We start from the raw sequence: 22,490 nt of genomic DNA, 5'->3' as shown, positions 1-22,490 counted from the left end.
TGCTGGATGAGTGGACGCCGAGTGATGGATGCCGGATGAGTGGGCGCTGCATGAGTGGACGCCGAGTGATGGACGCCGGATGAGTGAATGCCGAATGAGTGGGCGCTCGATGAGTGGACGCCAAGTGATGGACGCCAGATGATGGATGCCGAATGATGGCCGCCTGGAGGTTTAAGAAGCCCATCGCTTGTTAGTCTCAAACTATTAGAGATAGTAATCTGCTCCCCTGATACTAGTATCACAGCTCCACTACTACCCCACACTTTACAGAGATATATATATATATATATATATATATATATATATATATATATATATACATATAATGTTCAGTAACTAGGCTCTATTTATGTGAATCTTAGACACCAGTGCATTATGGGAACCCAGCTAAGCTGTTAGGGCAGTGTCTATGTAATAAAATGCTAAGCAACAGCCAACAAGATTGTGAATGCAGCTCTAGATGTGACTGGAGAATAAAAATGCAACTCAATCTGTACAAGTAAAATAATTTACAAAACTCTTCAACATCATCTGGAGACTATTTCTGTATATAAACTAAACGGAAGCTTCACGTCATGTGACATTTACAAACAGAATGTCGTGATCTTCCAATGTGATCCGCCTCGCGATACCCCACAGCTTGAATCCCCAAGTACTAGCGCAATACATCAATATTAGAATAACGGAGCAGCCTATTCTGTATGGGGATTGGCCATTATAACGCTATAATTCACTCCTCTAACCACTGCTCCGTGCAGCTGCTGCTGGGGGAACGCACATTAACAATACATCATGAAGCTTCTCAGCCCTCAACGTGTTAATTATGTATTTTTCCGTTAACCAGGCAAAATATGTTTTACTAACAGCGATGGTTTTTCTGCTTTTTTGATTCCCATTGATTTCCCATTACTGATAAAGCTGGAAATTCAATAGCATTAAGTAGACGTCTAACAGCCCCGAAATAACAAACCAATAAGGAGGAATAATTGTGGGTGCAGGTCCCTCGGGTCCCTCAATTTTCAATAATTATTATTAGAACAAAACAATTGAAATTTGAATATTAGGGCCCTGAAAACCTTAAAATATCTTCTATATTACAGAATAAAACTTAAAGGGGGTTTCTGAGATAAATCTTTTGCCTGATACAGCTGTTAGGTCCTTAAAGATATCACTTTTTTAATGTACTTACTGTCTCTAAAGTGCGCCGTTTCCCGATTACGGCGCGGGGCACGTGATTGGTGACATCACGATCTGTGTCCCCTCTGTTGTCGTGCTGTATACCGATCACGTAGTGAAGACTGAGTATATGGCACGTCAGCAGAGACGTCACTATGGAAATCATTTTTGCCGTCATATCTCAGAAAACCCCTTTAATTCAGGTCATCAACTGGATTGTCCTTCTTAAAGTGTCAGACACGTCAGTGCAAACTAGACAGAAGTTCTAGTATAATATATATACATTTCTATTCCAGGATAATATAATAAAGAGACAACTGCTCCTGAAGCTGAAAAAATACTTAAGTCTCCCAGTGTTTACAACATGAGCAGCTGAATGTGGGAGGGATTTCTGCAGCTGATTGACAGCTGTGGTCTAAGGTGCTGCTGCATAGTCCAGTGCTGAGCGAGCATGTAACACAGCGCACTCAGCATAGTCAAACATGAGCAGCCGAGACTCAATAGGGTGAAGCTTGGGGGGACACACACAAATGACATGGTCTCGCTAACAGGCGGTCTTCCGGATTTTTTAACTTTAGTGCCACTTTTCAGACCCAAAAACAGGTGTTAAATAATACTGGAAATGAACTGGTGATGGTCAGGAGCATGCGCCGTGTTGGTGGTTATGGCGCACATTGTACTGCTGATCCCAACTGCTGTACCTAATTTCCACCCAAAATGAAATTATAATTAATTCAAAAGGAAGAGCGATTACAGTTTATTTGGTGTTTATGGAGGTGCTTCCTGTTGTCATCTTCCTGCAAAAAAGGCCGCCACAATAAAAGTTATGGAGTCCAGAATATATTGCAATCTTTATCTTTTGGGAGGAAATCTTTCTTAACATTATCGGCAGCAGAAAGAAGAGTTTGTAAACAGTTCCCCTTTAACAAACAGCGAGTCAAGCTGTGCAAAACCATTGTCCATTTCATTAGGGAAAGAACAAGTGCTGAAATGAAATTGAACAGAGCTTGTCCTGGCACGTGGGGAGTCTTGTAGTCATCAGATGCAGACAGACCTACTTTACTTGACTGATTACACGCAGAGAACCCCGGACTAGAAGCTTAGCAGCGACCAGAGGAACGACAGCGCTGACAAATAAATGAGTTTTGGGAAGCGGCTGTATAGAAAAATTACCTGCGTTTTGTCTTCTTTGACCTTTTAAAATCGCCCTTAATAAAGCAGGATGAGCACAAAGGGTGGGAATCAAAGAGCCACTGATTAAAAAGAGACTGCTCCGTGCCGCTGTCATCCACAAGTATTCCCCACTCCTAGACAATCAGATCTCGGCTGTTTTCTGATGATCAAAACATAAACAACCCGCAGCCAACGAGGCGAATACAAAGACAAGTAAAGAGCAGCAGTCCTGATCCTGATCTCTCGCTCGCTCTCTCTCAAAAGCGCATTTCAAGAGCGATCACATAAAGCAATTAGGCGCAAGTAGAGTGAAATGACAAATTCAGCTCTGCTAGATCTGTGATTCCACAGAGGTGAAGTGGTGTGCATACAGGGATGGCAGATATCATCTACTTCATAGGATAACAGAAGAGCTGGATATGATCAGTGTGGAGGCGCAATGATTTAATCCCACTAGACAGAGATATCACACTACACAAATCAATGCTTGATGGACATACTGTGGATTCTGCACACTGTGATGTCATCATTAATGGCAGGATGTGACATCATTGCTGGTTGGGTCCCCAATTAGTATTCTATCCCCGCTTCCCACAGTGCAATGGCTCCATGTGATCTCATGATATTATCACGCGCTTTGGTAAGACAGATAACATTATATGCAAGACATAATGCCCCTTCAACAACCCAAAACGAAACCAGTCTGTATGAGTGGTAATCACCATCGACTGCCATGTCAGAAACCACAGGATCCTCTTTACAAATAATCATCCTGGTATCCATCAGGAATAGCTCAACCCTCGGGGTCTTACATAAATATTCAAGGAGATGGAGACTAATTAAAATGATGCACTCCGGCGACAGCCCTGGCTATAGACATACATGAGGCAGGTCTGACACATTCGTGCTGCTATCTCTCTGTATTAAGAGCTGACTTGTCCTACATCAATACGGTAATGAGACATATACAATATAATTACACACTGGGTTTGTTTGTATTCTCCGGCTCCTGAGCTGCTTTAATAATAAATAAAAACCACTGGTTATGAATATGGAAGATGTTTCACATTGTGCCGCTCGCTGTCTGTTCTTTGTAGTTTTACAAACAAAGCCGAAGCTGCTACATCTTCTTCCAAACATTCCCTTTACATCCGGAGGCTTTATAGAGAACAGAAACTGCCCAGAGAGACGAGGGTTTACAGGCAGATTTAGCAAGTCTCTGTTATTCACATCAGATTCTGCTGAGGAAACAGTCAAGTAGACACACAAATATTTTCTCTCTTTCCCGGCGCAGCTCCTTAAAGTTTTACCCGGGTCCGGAAGTTCTTAAAGGGGTTTTCCAAGTTAAAACTTGTATGTGTTAATGCTTTTAACTTGGGATTGTGAATACATTTGTAATGTACTTACAGTTTCCAAATTGGCCCCGTTTCCCGATGCTGTGAGGCTCATGACTGGTGACGTCACTCTCTGACCGCTGTGTTTATCATCTGTATACCCGTTAGGCAGTGTAATTATTCTGATTTTCTCCCTGGTATATGACACGTCACTAGTGACGTGCTGTGTATGGGCTGTTCTGTTATACAGCCTGTAACGCGCGTGCGTGGTACTTGCTGTTCACGAGAGTCCCAAAAGGGCGCCGCCTCCAAAAATCCTGTGACGATACAATTTAAACACAGATGAGATGGTTCCCCAGCCTACAGACAAGCTGATTGAGGAGTTCCTTCGCGGACTAGATCTCCCAAAGCTAGATGACTTACAAACAGAATCTTTAAATGCTCCGGTATCAGTAGAAGACATAGGGAAAACTATTAAAACTATTAAAACCTCGAAAGCCTGGGTCCTGATGGGATTCCGGGAGAGTACTATAAAACTTTTCCTGACCTCTTATCAGACGCTTTGGCCCAAGTGTTTAATGCCTCAGTACAAGTGGGTTCCTTCCCTAAGGAAATGCTGGCAGCTACAATTATTGCCTTGCCAAAACCAGGGAAGCCGCCAACATCACCAGATCATTTTAGACCCAATATTTCTGTTGAATACGGATTTGAAATTGTTTGTAAAAATCTTGGCCCTTAAGTTGGACCCTCTCCTTCCCTCACTAATGAATGTAGACCAAGTTGGGTTTGTCAAGCACAGACAAGCTACTGACGGTACTAGGAGAATGATAGACTTAATTCATATTGCTCAGTCTTCTTCTGTACCTGCGGTGTGCCTCTCCTTGGACATCGAAAAGGCTTTTGACAGGGTTCACTGGGGCTTCCTGTCACAGGTTCTTACTAAATTTGGGTTTGTGGGGTGGATCCATAGAGCTATAATGTCAATGTATACCTTACCTTCGGCCCAGATTTTCATATCAGGGATAATCTCCAAATCCTTTTACTTGTCAAATGGTACAAGACAGGGATGCCCCCTTTCACCGCTAGTCTTCATTTTGATAATGGAGCCATTTGCTTCGTCTATAAGATCTCACCAGAATGTCATAGGTATTTCCGTTGGTAATGTGCAGCATAAAATTGGACTATATGCTGATGATGTGATCTTGACTGTAACCTCCCCAGTTCAATCTCTCCCTCATGTTCTGGTGAGTATAGTCGCTTTCAGTAAAGTATCTTATTATAAAATTAATGACTCCAAATCTGCAATGTTACCAATTCACGTTTCTAAATCTCTTAAAAAACATATTTCTAAACTAGTTCCATTCAGCTGGGCGGAAGGCCATATCTCTTACCTAGGCATTAAGCTTATGGCTAAATCGGCAGATATGGTTGCCTTTAACTTTAAAGATCTCTGTTCCTCCATTAAGGCTCAAATTCAGCAGGTCTCTGATGTTATTATATCATGGGTGGGTAGGATAAACCTAGTAAAGATGTGGCTCATGCCGAAGATTCTTTACGATTTGAGAACTATCCCTCTACAAATACCATTGAGGGTTATTACTGATTTACAATCCACACTTCTTAAATTTATATGAGCGAATAAAAAAGCTCGTATCTCTAAAGCTTTAATGACCACCCATGCGTCTAGAGGTGCCTTAGGTGTACCAAATATCTATCTGTATTACATGGCCGCTGCCCTGGCGGCGGTTAGGTATTGTTGGGACACAACTCAGTGGACACAAATATAGAGTGTCCATACCTTTCGATCAGATATTAAAGCTGCCTTACTGGGTGTTTTGGTAGGTTCGCGAACTGACCTCAGCTCTTTACCTACGACTAGGCATATGATTCAGATGTGGAGCAAAGCGGTTAAGGTATATAAAGTGTATCATTGTTCCCTAATGAAATGCCCATTCATATATCTTTCCCACTGGATACCTAATTTAGACCTCTCGGTGTGGTGCCAAGCAGGCATACAGCAGATATCGGACCTGTTTGATAGGTTGCAATTAAGCTCATTTGCAGGCTTAAAGGCTAAATTCCATATCCCGAATACTCACTTGTTTATGATTCTGCAAATTAGGCACTTTCTTCAGAGGGGTTCAGCAGCTCTCCAGGCCTCTGGACCGTCTTCAGTCTTTCAAAGATTCTTGGATTCAGATATTACATCGCTGAAAGGTTTGGCCTCAGCTTACTTGTCCTTAAACACCCACAGCTCATTTCTCAAATTGAAATACATGTCTCAGTGGGAGACGGATATGGGTCGGGAGTTCTCGGAGGACTCACATAGGATATCCAAATGTGTCAATCATATAGAAGCCATTAGGAAAATTCAGTTTCGTTGGTACCTCACACCTGTGCGGATACAACATATGCAAGCCGGGGCTTCTCCTTTGTGTTGGAGGGAATGTGGAGCAAGGGGCACATTATTTCATCTATGGTGGACATGTAAATCAGTCTACCCATTCTGGAAGCGAATCTTCCGCTACATATCAGAATTAATGGGAGCAGAACTTTTACCCCCTGCATTGGCTTTATTGGATATGCAGATGGATGAGATCCCTTTAGAATATAGGTGGCCAATAAGCCATATTCTTATCGCTTCCAGATTCCATATAGCCAAGAGATGGAAAACAGCTGAGGCTCTGAATCTCTCGGAGGTGCTAGACAGGGTTTATCTTCACTTCTATTACGAATTGCACTTTGCTACATCTAAAGGTTATAGGCAGAAGTGTTTGTCTCAATGGGCCCCTTGGACGGAGTTACCCCATGTGTAATGATGGGGGTAGGGAAACAAACAAGTGAGCGCCCTAATCTACCCACCACTCAGTCCCTGCCTACTTGCAACGACCCGCCCTAGGCGACGGGGTACAACTGGGCGACGGTCCCTACGCTCAGTAAGTGCACGATAGAATAACAGACAAGGGTACACAAAGCTAAGGGAAATGGGGCAGTTGCCCACGGCAACACCGTGAGCAACAAGAGTGGTGAACAAGCCGAGTCAAACCAGGAGTGTACGAGGTACCAAACGCAGAGCAGGAGAGTAGTCAGTAAGCCAGGGTCAGTATGGAGCAGGATCAAATAGTACAGAAGCTGCAGCAGGGCCAGGAAACCACACGAGAAGAATCACAAGCAAGGAGGAACAGGAAAGGCAGGTATAAATAGACAGAGGGCGGGAGCTAGCTCCGTCTGGCCAGGCTGTGATAGGCTCTCCCACTCCTAAGCCTGCCATCCTGAGTGGTGGAAGATGGAGTCAGTCTCACAGACATAGAAGCAGGTGCAGACTGATTACCTATGGGCGTATACACAGAAGCTGTGCCTGGCAGATCCTTTACACCATGTTCAACTTCTGCTCCGTAAGAACTCTGTCACTCTGTGAATGTATCTGTGCTAACTTATACATAGTTTTCGTATCCTGTATCATCCTGTTCCTTTTTGACATCTCATATGTATAATTGCTTGTATTTATCACCACCACTCTTTTGTATGTCTGTTTTTATGTTTGTTTGTCTGTTAATACGTCAGTATGTCAACGTCCGAGGCACGTTTCTGATATCTAAAGGTGCAAGCTTTTTCTGTGTTCTGTATACAAACACTGTGAGACTGTATCATTGGGATGTTGTATACTTTTGTATTGTACTTTGGAAAAATAAAAACCAAGTGAATTTCAAAAATCCTGTGACGAACGTAACAAACACAGTGAAAAACAAAATGAAATAAGTGGATGTGCGCTGTGCTACAGCCTGGGCAACCGCCGGGTATCAAAATCCTCATCTCCCAGCCTTCTGGCTTGGAGAATAAAGGTGTAGCGCCCATGGCCGCGGGCCGTCGGGTTTACTCACGTCCCGACGCCCGCAGCCATGGATCTGTGAGCACTGGCCTCCGTCTCCCTCCTAGGAGATGCCAGCGCTCACTTCCGCTCCGTGCGGCTGGATCCCGTAGGGTGCGCGCGCACGCTCGCGCCCGGCCTTAAAGGGCCAGCGCGCGCAATTAGGAAATCGTCATCACCATCAACTGCCACGATTTCCTGGTCTATAAGAAGGCCCCTGGCCTTCTAATCCTTGCCTGAGCGTTGTTAGTCTTTCCCAGTCTGTCTCGCAAATGGTTCCTTAGTGTCTCCCGTTCCAGCTGTTACCCGTGCCCTGTTACCGTTCCTGTATTCCGTGTTGTTCCTGTGCCTACCCGCGTTCAAGTGTCTTCTGCCACGTCAAGTGCCATCTGCCACGTCAAGTGCCATCTGCCACGTCAAGTGCCATCTGCCACGTCAAGTGCCATCTGCCACGTCAAGTGCCATCTGCCACGTCAAGTGTCTTCTGCCACGTCAAGTGTCTTCTGCCACGTCAAGTGCAATCTGCCACGTCAAGTGTCATCGGATACTGCCCGCCACGTCTGGCGCCACTTGCCGCACCTGCCTCCATCCGTGCTGAAGCCACAGCCACCGCCCGGACTATTTCAGGTACCCAAGCATACTGTCTACCATTTACTTCTGCTTAGACTGTGACCTGGTCAGCTGCCTCCCCGCTACGGCGGAGCGGCCTAGAGGGTCCACATACCCTGTGCCCGTGACAAAAGGTGTGTGCTCAGAAGTGTGAAAGGGAGTGCGTGCAAATCTGCCATCACTCAGTGGGATCCCAGCCCCAGTGAGTTAGGGCACCCCAGGGTCACCAGCCCTGGGGCACATAGCAACTTGGGCTTCCAAACTACCCGACCTCATGACATCGATCCTACGGTTGCCTGATCATCTACAAATGGTACCTTTAAACCAAATGCGTACACCAGAGCAATGACCGTTGTGGTTCCCAGGACTCACCTCAGCGTTCTGTCAACCCCATAAGATGGCCAGCCAAGCCACCGGCGGGGGTGATTACTAACCTCAGATAAGAACAGATACTACACTCGATCTAAGCCAAAAGGCTGAGAATCGACTGAGACTCTCTGGTCGCTATGGATGCACAGCCTATCAGCTACAGCCTTGTAAATGAGGTTGCTACACAGTGTGGCCCTAGCAACCAGTCAAACTCACAAAACAGAGTTGTTATAAAGCTGAGGGCAGAAGATGGGTGAGAAGACATGGCAGAAGACACGGGAATGAGAATTTCCAAGACTCAATATGAAGAAATGTTACATCTGAAGTCGTCCGAGGCTTTTACATAAAGTTCTGTCTTTCTCTCCGGCTCTTGAGTGATGAGATTCACGAGGACACGGGATTCTGGTTCTTCACTTCTCCCTTTGTTGTAAACGTCAGACCTAACACACTGTTAATTTGCAATTGATCGCTGTAAGCAAGTCCCTTGATGTCTTCCAAATGCCCCAACGGGCTTTTGATCAAACTGTCTCATGTAGCGTTGATGTCAGCAAGAATACATGTTTTAATGGCAGAATTAATCTTCGAGTCTATTGATCTTCTGAGGAACGGATGTCATCACTTTAACCAAGTCTGATCAGGGACCGATAGATATTCACTAATCACAACTGTTATGCTTTCATTACTAACATTTATTTTTAATGTTTTTTTCAATCGTCGAACGCCTCACCCCCCCCCCCCCTCTCCACATTCCTGATTAGAGGCGAGTTTACAGCTCGGCCTATGAATCATTGAGCACGCCTTGTAGCGGCACCTCGTAATTCTTGTCCTCTAGTTAAGCAGAATTAGATTTCAGTCCTTTATTGTGATCATGATGAGGCAGAGATAAAACTAAAAAGCAATGAATGTAATTAGAAGGAGAAGCTGTGAGGGATTCAGATTCTGCTCAAGGCTTTGACGAATAAATTATTGGCACCCTAAAGCTTAAAAGGGAAAAGTGGGAAAAATACTACATTTATAAAAAAGATAAACAGATATGCTGATGTTGTAGAATACCCGGCAAGCTTCGCCGTATTTCTTTATCTATACATCATACATGTATATAGTGTATGCATGCCTATGGCCACATCCCTCGAGCTCTGCTCTTAAGAGACAAAAAACAGACATTTGCGAAAGCCTTTATTTATATCGCCCGATTATTGATGTCATCTTTGGAAAAACACAGCTGGGCTTCTCTATAGGTAAATGACTGAAAAGAGGATCACATTTGTAACATATCACTGAAAAGGCCATTCAAGGGGAGGTTAGAATACCAATTCCCAGCCGGATGCAGACAAGCCACAATGCTACGAGGGCGGTAGCACAGGTGCAACACACTGATGAGTCGCCATTCACACACCTAACGCTCATGAGAGGGACTGCTTAATATTATAAATGTACACAGATAAGGATCCATTCACACGTTGCAGTGGAGATGCGGTTAAAACCCAATCTGAAAACCCTATGGGTTTTTACAGCGATTTGGTGTTGTGAAAATATAACCGCTTCCAAAAAAATGCACCAAATCGCGGTAAAAATAGATGCGGTTTTCTGATGCGTTTTGTTATGAGGTTTTTATTGCATCTCAACAGCAATGTGTGAATGGTCAATAAGACGTCTATATGGTGTTATTCACACGGTAACGAGTAGTGCGCTATGCTGACTTAAGCCCCTATTACACCGAGCGTTTGCTCGTTCATCTGCTGATCGCTGCCCTGTTTACACCGGGCAATTATCGGCAACGAGTGTTCTATGAAGGCTTGTCTGCCCGATAATCACCTAATGTAATACCCCCTTTACAGTCTATTCATTACACCCATATTATTAGATCAAGTGGGCTGCCATGCACCTTCTCTCTAGGTCATTACTCAAAACATATCCAAAAACATTTGCAGAGGACTGTAGTAATCCAGCACAGTCACCTATGGTGCATTGGCCAAGTTCCTAGAGCTCAGTGTAAGGGAGAGAGGGAACCATGAGGTTCCCGGGGGCAGAGACCCGGGTACCCCGATAAACGACGACTATAATTTGGTATTTGCAATGTGTGAACCCAATGTAAGGCTCCAAAGCATATGATTATAAAGTACAGACAGCTAAAGAGTTAGTGAGAAAATAAAGCTGATGAGCCTGAGTAAGGAGGAAACAGGAGTGACTTGAAGGAATACACCGCCATATATCTAGACTAAAAATACACAATTGCTTTATTCTTTGTATTCATACACAGGTCCTTGATTACGGGCATGGATGGCCGCGGACAGTCGTCCTCATTTGCGGGCCGTGCTCTTATTATAATGTATGGGAGCACGATTCGAACAATAAAAAAATAGGACATGTCCTATTTTTTACGGACGGTTTCTATGGCACAGATACCTTCCCGTAAATATACGGGAAGGGGTCCGTCGGCCATAGAAATTAATGGGTCCGTAGTTACGGACCGTAATTACGGACGAATTCTACGGTCGTGTGCATGGGGCCTCAGTGCTGGATATTAAATCCCAGTAATAAGGTGTCAATCACTGGAATTCTGATAATCAATTAAAAAGGTTGTAGGTTTCAGGAGCCAGGGTATACAGCAGGGGATGGATTATCCACTGCTCTTCACTGACAGCGCGGATCATAGACTATGTGGCTGTGTAAACGTCCACTGAACTGATCTACACCATGGAAAGACCTAATGGTCTGTGAATAATAGGGGGAAAGCTGCAAGCGATGGTGCAGCCTGGATGAATAACGGAGACATTTGAGGACACTGCGGCGATGTCGTCTCTACATTTGTCCATGGTTGCATCTCATGCCGGGTGATTTTTCCTGAGCCAGGTTCTGTATCCAAGACGTATGATTTACAAGGCAGAAGCCGTGCTATTGTTATTAAGAGACAATACCAATTTTCCTGATTAAAACCTCAATGCCATCTGCCTGTGGTATCTCCTGCGGACGGGATTATGGTTGGTCTGGAACAGATGGCTTTTAACTATTCGCTACTGTGTAAAGGTAAAGAATATCAGTGCTGGACAGATTACAAATGAACACTGATATATGGTGTCGTTTTACAGGGGTCTTTACAGCTTTACAATATACTGTTCATCCGGAGTTACTGCATTAGGAGAAAAGCCCATACAGGAATAATTATATTATCAGAAATGCTCCCGGCAGCAGAGGGTGCACCATTTATGGCCGCCTGTACTCTGTCTACTGAGCAGGTATATGGCAGCCTGTACTCGGTCTACTGAGCAGGTATATGGCAGCCTCTACTCGGTCTACTGAGCAGGTATATGGCAGCCTCTACTCGGTCTACTGAGCAGGTATATGGCAGCCTGTACTCGGTCTACTGAGCAGGTATATGGCAGCCTGTACTCGGTCTACTGAGCAGGTATATGGCAGCCTGTACTCGGTCTACTGAGCAGGTATATGGCAGCCTGTACTCGGTCTACTGAGCAGGTATATGGCAGCCTGTACTCGGTCTACTGAGCAGGTATATGGCAGCCTGTACTCGGTCTACTGAGCAGGTATATGGCAGCCTGTACTCGGTCTACTGAGCAGGTATATGGCAGCCTGTACTCTGTCTACTGAGCAGGTAACACTGGTGGGTTAAAAGGAGAAGCTCGACTTCCGGTTCCGGCGCTGGGATGTGAGGACGGCGTGAGGTGAGCTCCTGAGACCCGATCCCCCGAACCTCCGCCGCCACACACACCCGCAAACTAAACCTACCTCGGCAGTTAGCTGGAGGTACGGTGAGAGGGCACAGATAGTGCATGGAGCGGTACCTCCTCAGGAGCGGCAGCCGCGAGAACACCCGTCCGTCCGGACACACGAGGCTGGGAGAGGAGATATCCAAGATGGCGACGTTGCAGCAGGCCTCCCCGCCGGGCAGCAGGCCACAGAGTCCAGAGCCTCCTGTAGAGAGAATATCACAGCCGGAGGTGGCAGAATTGCCACTGGATTATAGGAGACTGGCGATAGAAGTTGCCACACATCTAGCCCCCGACATCAAAGATTCGCTGGTGGCCACGGTAACAACGACATTGCAGAAACTGCAAAATGAGGTTACGTCACATGGTACACGGCTAGACGAATTGGAGCAACGAGTCGGCCTTATGGAAGATGAATCAGCGGGGGCACACACACACATTCAAGGCTTATTGCAAGACAACTCCAGGCTCAGAGATCGCCTGGAGGACTTGGAGAATCGCTCCAGGAGCAACAACCTCAGAATTGTCGGCCTACCTGAGCACATTAAACCCCAACACCTACAGGGGATATGCGAAACGGAGCTTCCTGAAGCCCTGGGCCTGAACAGGTCTTGCAGAGTGGAGAGGGCGCATCGGATCGGCCCACCGGGCGCAGTAAAGGCCACCACAGGAGAACCGCACACCAGGCCACGTCAAGTGATTATGCGATACCTGGACTACAATGACAAAGAGGAACTCTTGCGCACCTTCAGGAATCGAAATACACCATTACAGCTTCGAGGAGCTAAAATAATTTTATTTGCCGACTACTCCGCAGATGTCACGCGGAGACGAAGATCATTTGGAGGAGTATGCACTACATTATACAAGAGCAAAGTTAAATTCCAGCTGCAATACCCGGCAACATTGAGGATTACAAGACCAGATGGTTCTGTCAAGGTTTTTCACACTCCGGAGGAGGCGACGCTCTTCGTGGACAAGATGGTGAGACATGCGAATTCCGACGCAACAATAGCGAACACCCGGCAGAGTTCAACGACAAAGAAAAAGACCTCGCCGGACCCAGCATTAGCACGGGACAGTTCTTGGTCTTCAATTGCCCGGGTTCCATCACCCAAGCAACAACGCACAGAGTCCTCCAAAACCTTGCAAAGATCCCGCATGGATAGGATGATGGAGGCGTTACCGGACTGATGAGTATAACTTGCAATATGGAGTGTATATGCATATCCCATGTCACACACAAATGTGGTTTTACTGTGGGGCGCGAAGGCTAGATATATTAGAGACGCTATATAATTATATCTAAATGGCAGGATATTGTACATTAACGACACCCTGGCAAAGGGAATGGTCCAGAAACACCCGAGGATCATTAAAATCACAAAAATAAATAAGGAGGGGGGGGGGAGGGGGAAGGGCCTTCACCCAGAAAAAAGTGAAGTCAGGCATACCAATATGACGCGAGACACACAAGAGAGAGTGTGGATATCGCTGGTCGGGTATTATGTTGATACTGGTTATACTGTTTTTTTACTGTTTGCACATGAGAATGTTATAGGTTTAGGAGCAACATGGAGCGGAGACCTCCGAGCAGCCACCATAGGACCGGGGCGCACATGCCCGGAAATAGATATTCAAAACAACTCAAATTTGATCCTTATAGAGAAATCTAGAATATGCAAGTGACCTCATGGAATGTTAAGGGGCTCCGTTCCCCGAATAAACGGATGATGGTTCTTCGTCACCTAAAAAAATTACACACTGACATCGCTCTCCTACAGGAGACCCATTTGGAGGAGAGCGACTTCCACCGCATGAAAAAAATGTGGGTGGGTGCAGTTTACGGCTCTTCAGCTTGTGGTCGTAAAGCAGGTGTACTCATTTTGATCAATAGAAATATGGTACACGAGGTACTACACACAGATTCCGACTCGGCAGGCCGTTTGCTCCATGTTGTTCTTGACACTCCGTGTGGGGTCCTAAGCATATACAACATTTACGGACCCAATGATGATAACGTTAAATTTTATAATGATTTGGAAAGGGCGTTACTAACAGATGATATCCCACACAAATTGGTAGGGGGTGATTTCAATTCTGTCCTAGACCACAGAGAGGATAGGTCACACAAAATTCAAGAGTTGGGATCCATCTCTGCAGGGACCCCCAGAAAACACGATAGGGTCTTGGGACCTTTATTAGAGAGCACTCATCTAATAGACGCATGGCGGGAGGGCAACCCGGACGCAAGGGAATTCACGCACTATTCGCATTCTCAACAGTCATGGTCAAGGATAGATTACATTTTCGTATCGGCACCCTTGAGGCAACGAATAGGAGTTTCTACTGTAGGGGACTTGGTGATCTCGGATCATGCACCTATAATGATATCCCTTCAAGAGGTTTACCCGAGAGGGACAGATTTTATTTGGCGCTTTCCGGCTCATCTAGCGCTAGATGATACATTCAAAAGGCAGTTGCAGGGGTGGTGGTTGGAATACGCGTCCGAGAACGACGGGCACAAAGATAATCCCTCCCTCTTCTGGGACACAGCGAAGGCAGTATTGAGGGGTAGGATTCTCGCTTACTCTGTAAGCAAAAAAAGGGAAATAGCAAGAAAATTTAAAGCAGCAAGCAGTGCGCTGAGGTCAGCATACACAACATACCTCTCCCAACCAACGGAGGGCAATAGACAAGCCTGGATACAGGCCAAACACAACTTTGATGAGTGGACCTCTCAGAAAGAAATGACCCGAAATCACGAGTTTGAGGCAACAATACACAGATTTGGAAATAAGGCGGGAAGATTGCTAGCAAATGTAGCCAGGGGACAACGCCCGGCACAACACATAGCCAAACTTAGGGACCACACGGGACAAATCACGGGCGATCCTTCACATATAAATTCCATACTGGCCAGATTCTACGAGGAGCTGTACTCCGATGAATCTGTCTCACCGTTAGACGCTACACTCCTGGACAGCACCACCCTTCCTGCCATCTCGGAAGATCAACTGCAAATACTGAATGCGCAGGTTACTAGGGAGGAGGTAGATAGGGCTATCAGAAACCTGAAAAACTCCAAAGCCCCAGGCCCAGACGGCTTCTCAGGAGAATTTTACAAAGCCATGAGAGAACAGGTGATCGAAACCCTGGTTTCGCTCTTTAATAATGCCCTGGGTAGTGAAGGGTTGCCACCATCGGCAAACACGTCCTATATCAAACTTCTGTTGAAACCAGGAAAAGATCCCCTGCTACCAGGATCTTACCGACCTATATCCCTAATAAATGTCGATGCGAAACTTCTCTCTAAAATCATAGCAAATAGACTGGCGGATATAATGCCAGACCTCATAGCTCCCGAGCAGGTGGGGTTCATTAAGGGGAGATCGGCGGTCACCAATATTAGAACGGTATTGGCGGTGCTAGACAGGGTGCAGCACAGTCCAGGACATGGGGAACGCCCAGCACTGCTTTTGCTGGATGCTGAAAAAGCATTCGACAACGTTAGATGGAAGTGGCTGGATGCAGTTTTGGACAGAGTAGGGATTACTGGGGCTTCTCGAAACCTACTGCGACACATTTATAAGTCCCCTAATGCTAGGATCTGCACCACAGGGTTTTTATCTCAGCCGTTCCGCTTATATAAAGGCACAAGACAAGGCTGCCCGCTGTCTCCATTGCTGTTTAATCTGGCTTTGGAGCCATTGGCAAGACATTTGAAATCTTCAGAGGTGTTCAGAGGCATCTCGGTGGGGGAGATGGAGGTCAAGGAAACACTGTTCGCAGATGACATACTCTTATTCCTAGCAAACCCCTCACGGGATGTTCCACGGGTATTTCAGACGCTACGTGACTTTGGGGAATATTCAGGATATAAAATTAACTATTCGAAGTGCCAACTGCTAGATCTGGGACCGAAGGAGGGTAGACATGGACGACTATTGGATGCTCTAGATGTGGAGATAGTGCGGTCACAGATCACGTATCTGGGCATCAAGGTGGGGCGGGCACCTAGCTCCCTATATGCCTTGGTCAAAATGTCGGGATTTGCAAAACTACTATACCCCTTACAAACCATTCCATTACTTATCAAACACGGGGATATTAACACACTAAATTCGTCCTTCACTAAATTCATATGGGGGGGAAGAAAACCGAGAATAGCACTGGCAAAACTTATGCTACGAAAAGAAGAGGGGGGCATTAACTTCCCTAACATACGGGGATACAACCTGGCATGCTTGAGCAGGCACTTGCTGGACTGGCAACAGGGTACCGGATGCCACTCCAACATTAACCTAGAAAGGCAGCTAGCAAAACCATGGGATCTAATGGCTCTAGCACATACAGCCTTTGCGTCCCTTCCCACTAACATTAAGAGATCGGCGCTACTACGGGACACCATTATCACATGGAAAGTATTGCGTAAGAATTATGGTCTTCCATATCGCATTTCAAAACACATGCCTATATGGAAGCATCCAGATTTATTGGTGGGAAGGCATAGTCAGCTACTCCAGAGATGGAGAGAGAGAGGGATAGCGACTCTGGGAGACATGTTCCAGGAACAGGAAGGGAGATGGCTGACCCTACAGGAAATACAGACAAAGTACAATTTCGAACATCCCCAACATCTACAATATTATCAAATATTATCTTCATGCAAAGCGAAACTGGCGGACATATCCGACGAGATCCACCCCAACCTGTTTGACTCATGGTTCCTAGGCACACACCACAGGTCCATATCGCAACTGTATAACACCCTAAAGCCAGTACTATTAAAGGTGACACCAGCTCAGGCATTTATGAAATGGGAAAAGCTATTTGGCTTGCCTAATATTGCCAAACATGTGGAAATGGGGTTGGTAGATCTCAGAAAACATATAACAAACGAGAAATGGAGAGAAACCCACTTAAAAATCCTCCATCATGCCATATATGCGTTCACCCTGCCCCCTTCCATAACCAAACCAGATAGAAAGACTTCATGCCCGAGGTGTGGATCACCTCGCACAGACATGTACCATGGGTTTTGGGCATGCACCAAAATACAGCCATTCTGGAAAGAAATGGCATCTTTAATGCAGCAAATAAGCAGATTTAAGGGGCTCCTGGGGCCAATGGAAGTTTTTTTACATGTCCAGCATGATGGAGGGTCAGATGACACAGAAGTAACCCACTTGCCCCCCATTACACATGTGGCATTGATGGTGGCAAAACGATGCATACTCCAGAAATGGTTGGTACCAGATATCCCGCAATCAAGTGAGGTTGTACAGGGGATGAAAAACCTATTCTATTTAGATAGAGTGGATGTTCTAAAACACAAGGATGCACAAGGGGGGAAATTTTTGGGGAAATGGAAACTATTCATAACAGACCATTTCTCGGGGGAGGAGGTATGCAAAATGATCGATCCAGTCACGGGATCACCTTGGTACCTGATAGAGGATCTCAAGGGCACCTTAGGAGTGTTGAGAACACGTAGAACATAATATCTGTAACTTTGAAATGATATTTAGGCCAACTCGGTTAGGAATGTAGCTTCATGTGGCTCCAGTTTAGGTTATTCATGTTTATACTTATATTAAAAAATTGATTAGACAGGATGTCTCACAGGACAAATGCATATAAAGGTGGGAGAGGCACTCAACCACCCATATGGAAAATTAGAGATAAGGACTCTAACAATATATGATAAACCGGAGAAACAGAGTCCATATATATCAATGTATGAAACTAACTATCTTTATTAAAGAACAAAAATAAAATACATAAAATGACATAGACAGAGAATCCAAAAATAGTCCTAAAACGGATCACAGGAGTGTATATTGAGTCTATATATATATATATATATTAGAAAACCCTGATGGTATGCATAGTTACTATGACTCAATATGACTCCAACCTGGGGTGCATAAACATGAAAATGGTATCAAAGTATGAATTTGTGTAAAAAAAGGGGCAATGTGCCTAACTCTGAAAAAAGTCTATAGTGACTAGAAAGTAAGTAGTTATTGCCTAAAGACAGATGGCACAAAGAGCCAAGATGTACTTCCAGAGTATGCACTTACCCATGTATGGGAGGTGAGATGTGACCCAGCAGTGTAGGATAGCGCCCCGACGCGCGTTTCGCCCGTAGCTTTCTTAGGAATGTAGCTTCATGTGGCTCCAGTTTAGGTTATTCATGTTTATACTTATATTAAAAAAGTTTTATATGCATTGTTCCTCAGGGATATTCATTGTTAACGCTGTACACCAAATGTTATGGAAATTCTTGTAATGACCTTCAGTAACTGTCACATAATGATGTAAACAACTATGAGCTTAGTGTCATTGTGGGAATGTGATTTTCATACCATCAGCAATAGGTGATTATATTCCTGTAACAGTTTATTGCATATTATGTTATGTGAAAAATCTTCAGAAAATCAATAAAAATATGTTTTAAAAAAAAAAAAAAAAAAAAGGAGAAGCTCTGGGAATGAGATTTTCTTTCTTGCTCACAACTCAAATAAAAAACTAGGAAAGTGAATTGTTTGAAAACTGTTGAAATGTGTGTGAATTTTGCATATAGTCATGAATAAAAATGTTCTATGGTTTTGTGTGTACAGCTCATATGCGGATCAGTGCGTCCTCATGGTAACAGACAACAAAATCCTGCAGTCAAATTCTCTTTTATCTGTCCCGATCTTGCTAACCGACCATTCCTTCAGGGCAGAGCAGCATTATTATTAACGGACACATTTATGCAATAGTATATGTAAGTAATCATAGTACGTATAAGTCATAATCATGGTATATATATATATATATATATACATATATATAGTAATAGAAAAAAGCAGCACTCAAAGATAAATTCCAAAGTGGATATGGGTGTCCAGCAGGTAATCCTGATCCAAGGATAATGAGTGTATTTTAAAAAAATAATCCAGCAGGACTCCAGTATGGCAAATAAAGATGATTTATTTCAAACAGCAAAACAGGATGCAACGTTTCTGTCCAACCTTACGACCTTTTTCAAGCATGCTCTTTATATATATAACCTCCCTATTGTAGGTAGATTTAGCAGTAATGCAGATTTATTTATATTTAGCGCTTTAGGTGGCATTAGTGTTCGCGGTCGCCATTTTTTTCTGTGCTTATATTTCCAGTGATCGTCATTCTTGCACCTGTCTACGCGTTTTGTTTCATTTTGTTGGATTGTGCTGTTCACACTTTTGTGTTGTTTATGTGATCCATATATGTGGGGATAGTGATTGCCGCCATTTTTTGATCTTGCACTCCTCCCATTCTGCCCTGGGTGATTTTAATTGGTTTAATGCTGGTTCCTACCATCCCCAGATATATATGTAGGTTTAGTCCCAGTTCTGGGTGTATGTGCAGAGGAAGGTTCCCACCCTATAGAGGTAATAGTGGAATTCCAGATTGAACCAATTTTAGGAAGCTCAAAAAGTCACACCCATGAGGTAATAGGCATTTGATCCATACATTTTGTTATTTTAGATAAATACTTTATTCCCTCCACATATTATTTAGTTTGAGAGAAGTTCATGCAAAGCTTAAACATCACGAGATCATAAACAAGAAAAACCAGGATGTGAGTTTCTGGCTTTTCTATGTAAGATCAAACATGGGCATTAATTATTTACCCAGGCCCAGTCATTTATTAATGGTCTCGTCTGCCTTGTCCTATTAAGGAGGCTGAGCGCTGCCATTTATTCATAGCTGTCCCTGTCATTTAACAGACTCCGTTCACACTTTATATATATATATTTTTTACATATAACTCTACACTAAGTTTAATTTGGGAGAACTGCTGGGTGCAGGCGGCTGTCTGTTGTTCAAGTGATGCAGCCATAATTCGGACAAAACTAACACAAAAAAACATTCAGGCCTGGACCTCTTGGGATGACACTCAATGTACAGGGAACTTTTTATTTCTCAGCAAGGTTACATGAATGCAGAACAACATTTTACCATTCAACACGCCGTGACACAAGAGACCGGCTGACCATGTGATCTCATACAAGAGACCAGCTGACCATGTGATCTCATACAAGAGACCAGCTGACCATGTGATCTCATACAAGAGACCGGCTGACCATGTGATCTCATACAAGAGACCAGCTGACCATGTGATCTCATACAAGAGACCAGCTGACCATGTGATCTCATACAAGAGACCGGCTGACCATGTGATCTCATACAAGAGACCGGCTGACCATGTGATCTCATACAAGAGACCGGCTCCCCATGTGATCTCATACAAGAGACCAGCTGACCATGTGATCTCATACAAGAGACCGGCTGACCATGTGATCTCATACAAGAGACCGGCTGACCATGTGATCTCATACAAGAGACCGGCTGACCATGTGATCTCATACAAGAGACCGGCTGACCATGTGATCTCATACAAGAGACCGGCTCACCATGTGATCTCATACAAGAGACCGGCTGACCATGTGATCTCATACAAGGGACCACTGACCATTTGCCCTTCTATAAATGTTAATTTTAGGAAACGCAGAGGAGTGAAGCATTCATACTGCATTCATAAAACGTAGGCACATTATTATGGATTTCTCCAGGATTGCATGGATTTCTCCGGCTCACCATGTGATCTCATACAAGAGACCGGCTGACCATGTGATCTCATACAAGAGACCGGCTGACCATGTGATCTCATACAAGAGACCGGCTGACCATGTGATCTCATACAAGAGACCGGCTGACCATGTGATCTCATACAAGAGACCGGCTGACCATGAGATCTCATACAAGAGACCAGCTGACTATGTGATCTCATACAAGAGACCAGCTGACCATGTGATCTCATACAAGAGACCGACTGACCATGTGATCTCATACAAGAGACTGGTTGACCATGTGATATCATACAAGGGACCAGCTGACCATGTGATCTCAAACAAGGGACCAACTGATCATGTGATCTCAAACAAGGGACCAGCTGATCATGTGATCTCATACAAGAGACCGGCTGACCATGTGATCTCATACAAGGGACCACTGACCATTTGCCCTTCTATAAATGTTAATTTTAGGAAACGCAGAGGAGTGAAGCATTCATACTGCATTCATAAAACGTAGGCACATTATTATGGATTTCTCCAGGATTGCATTTTCTTGATCTCTAACTATCTCATAGCAGCTGTGACCAGAGATCAGGGATTCGGGTGAAAAAAAACAGCAATGCAGCTCCGCAGTTTCTGGGAAACATGTTAAACTAGTAAAATCTCACAAGTAGAACATCTTCTGGAACCGGCGAGGCGATTCACATTAAGGGTGTCGCTATAATACCATTACGTTGTGCTACGCTGGTTTATTGAATAGCTCAGTAGAGTAGTTAAGCTTATGAACAAGTAGGTAAAGCTGTGAAAGATGCAGTAACCATTCACAAGAACAGTGTGGATGTTTTTATGTATGATTCTTAAATATGCCACCTGCAAGATACCAAACCCAGTGCTGCAATGTACAGGAAAGAACAATAAGGAGAAATGACAAAAAAACAGATAATAGGGTTTATAATTCCCATCAAGGCTGCCCCCATACAAGTGCAGGACTCATTAGTAATATACCCTGAAGCGTGATTTTACGTTCTTTCTTAAAGGGCTACAACCCTTTAAATACATGCACAGTCTTGGTTAACGCTGTCAATGAAATTGGATGCACTTGGGCATTGGCTTGGCAGAACGATCACTTTGGACAACTGAAACCAAATTTATGCCGACATGATGGACAAGCAGCTCCGTAACTGGTTTAGTTAATTAAAAAATAAAAGCAAATCCAAGAATTCAAGTCAGTTAAATATGTCCATATAAATGGGTCACCTAAATAGTCTTATAGCGTTATAGACATGAGACCGATCCACTGCCCCCGGTAAATATTAGCCCGTTCTGAGTATAGTCTGGAGTCTGTTACTAGACAGACCAAAGACTATATTTTACTTGGCCAAGAAGTTTTTCAAGAGGATTCATGCTGTACCATCAGGTCCAAAGAGCAGAGAACTACGCTACGTGATCTGTCAATACCCACTGACTAACCAAGAGGGTAAACTAATAGGTAAAGTGCAACATTTGAATATAGCACGCGCCACACTTAAAGGGTAACTAAACGTTTGACAAACTTCTGATATGACCTAACCGAAAACTCCGCATGCATCCAATAGCCCAAGGTATGAAGTGAAACGAAAAATCC

General features: G+C 44.4%; 1 long non-coding RNA gene and 1 pseudogene across 11 annotated transcripts in view; both read right to left on the bottom strand.

The window, feature by feature from the left end:
• The window catches only part of LOC142659011 (uncharacterized), a 508,111-nt gene that overhangs the window by 214,812 nt on the left and 270,809 nt on the right, over window positions 1-22,490 (bottom strand). The gene's annotated exons all lie outside the window — the stretch shown is intronic.
• On the bottom strand, window positions 8,553-8,648 carry LOC142660093 (U2 spliceosomal RNA; annotated as a pseudogene).

The sequence above is a fragment of the Rhinoderma darwinii genome, chromosome 8, assembly GCF_050947455.1.
Source record: "Rhinoderma darwinii isolate aRhiDar2 chromosome 8, aRhiDar2.hap1, whole genome shotgun sequence".
NCBI classification, from domain to species: Eukaryota; Metazoa; Chordata; class Amphibia; order Anura; family Rhinodermatidae; genus Rhinoderma; species Rhinoderma darwinii.
Note: the sequence above shows the minus strand (reverse complement) of the source record. Positions and strands in the feature narration are given on the sequence as shown.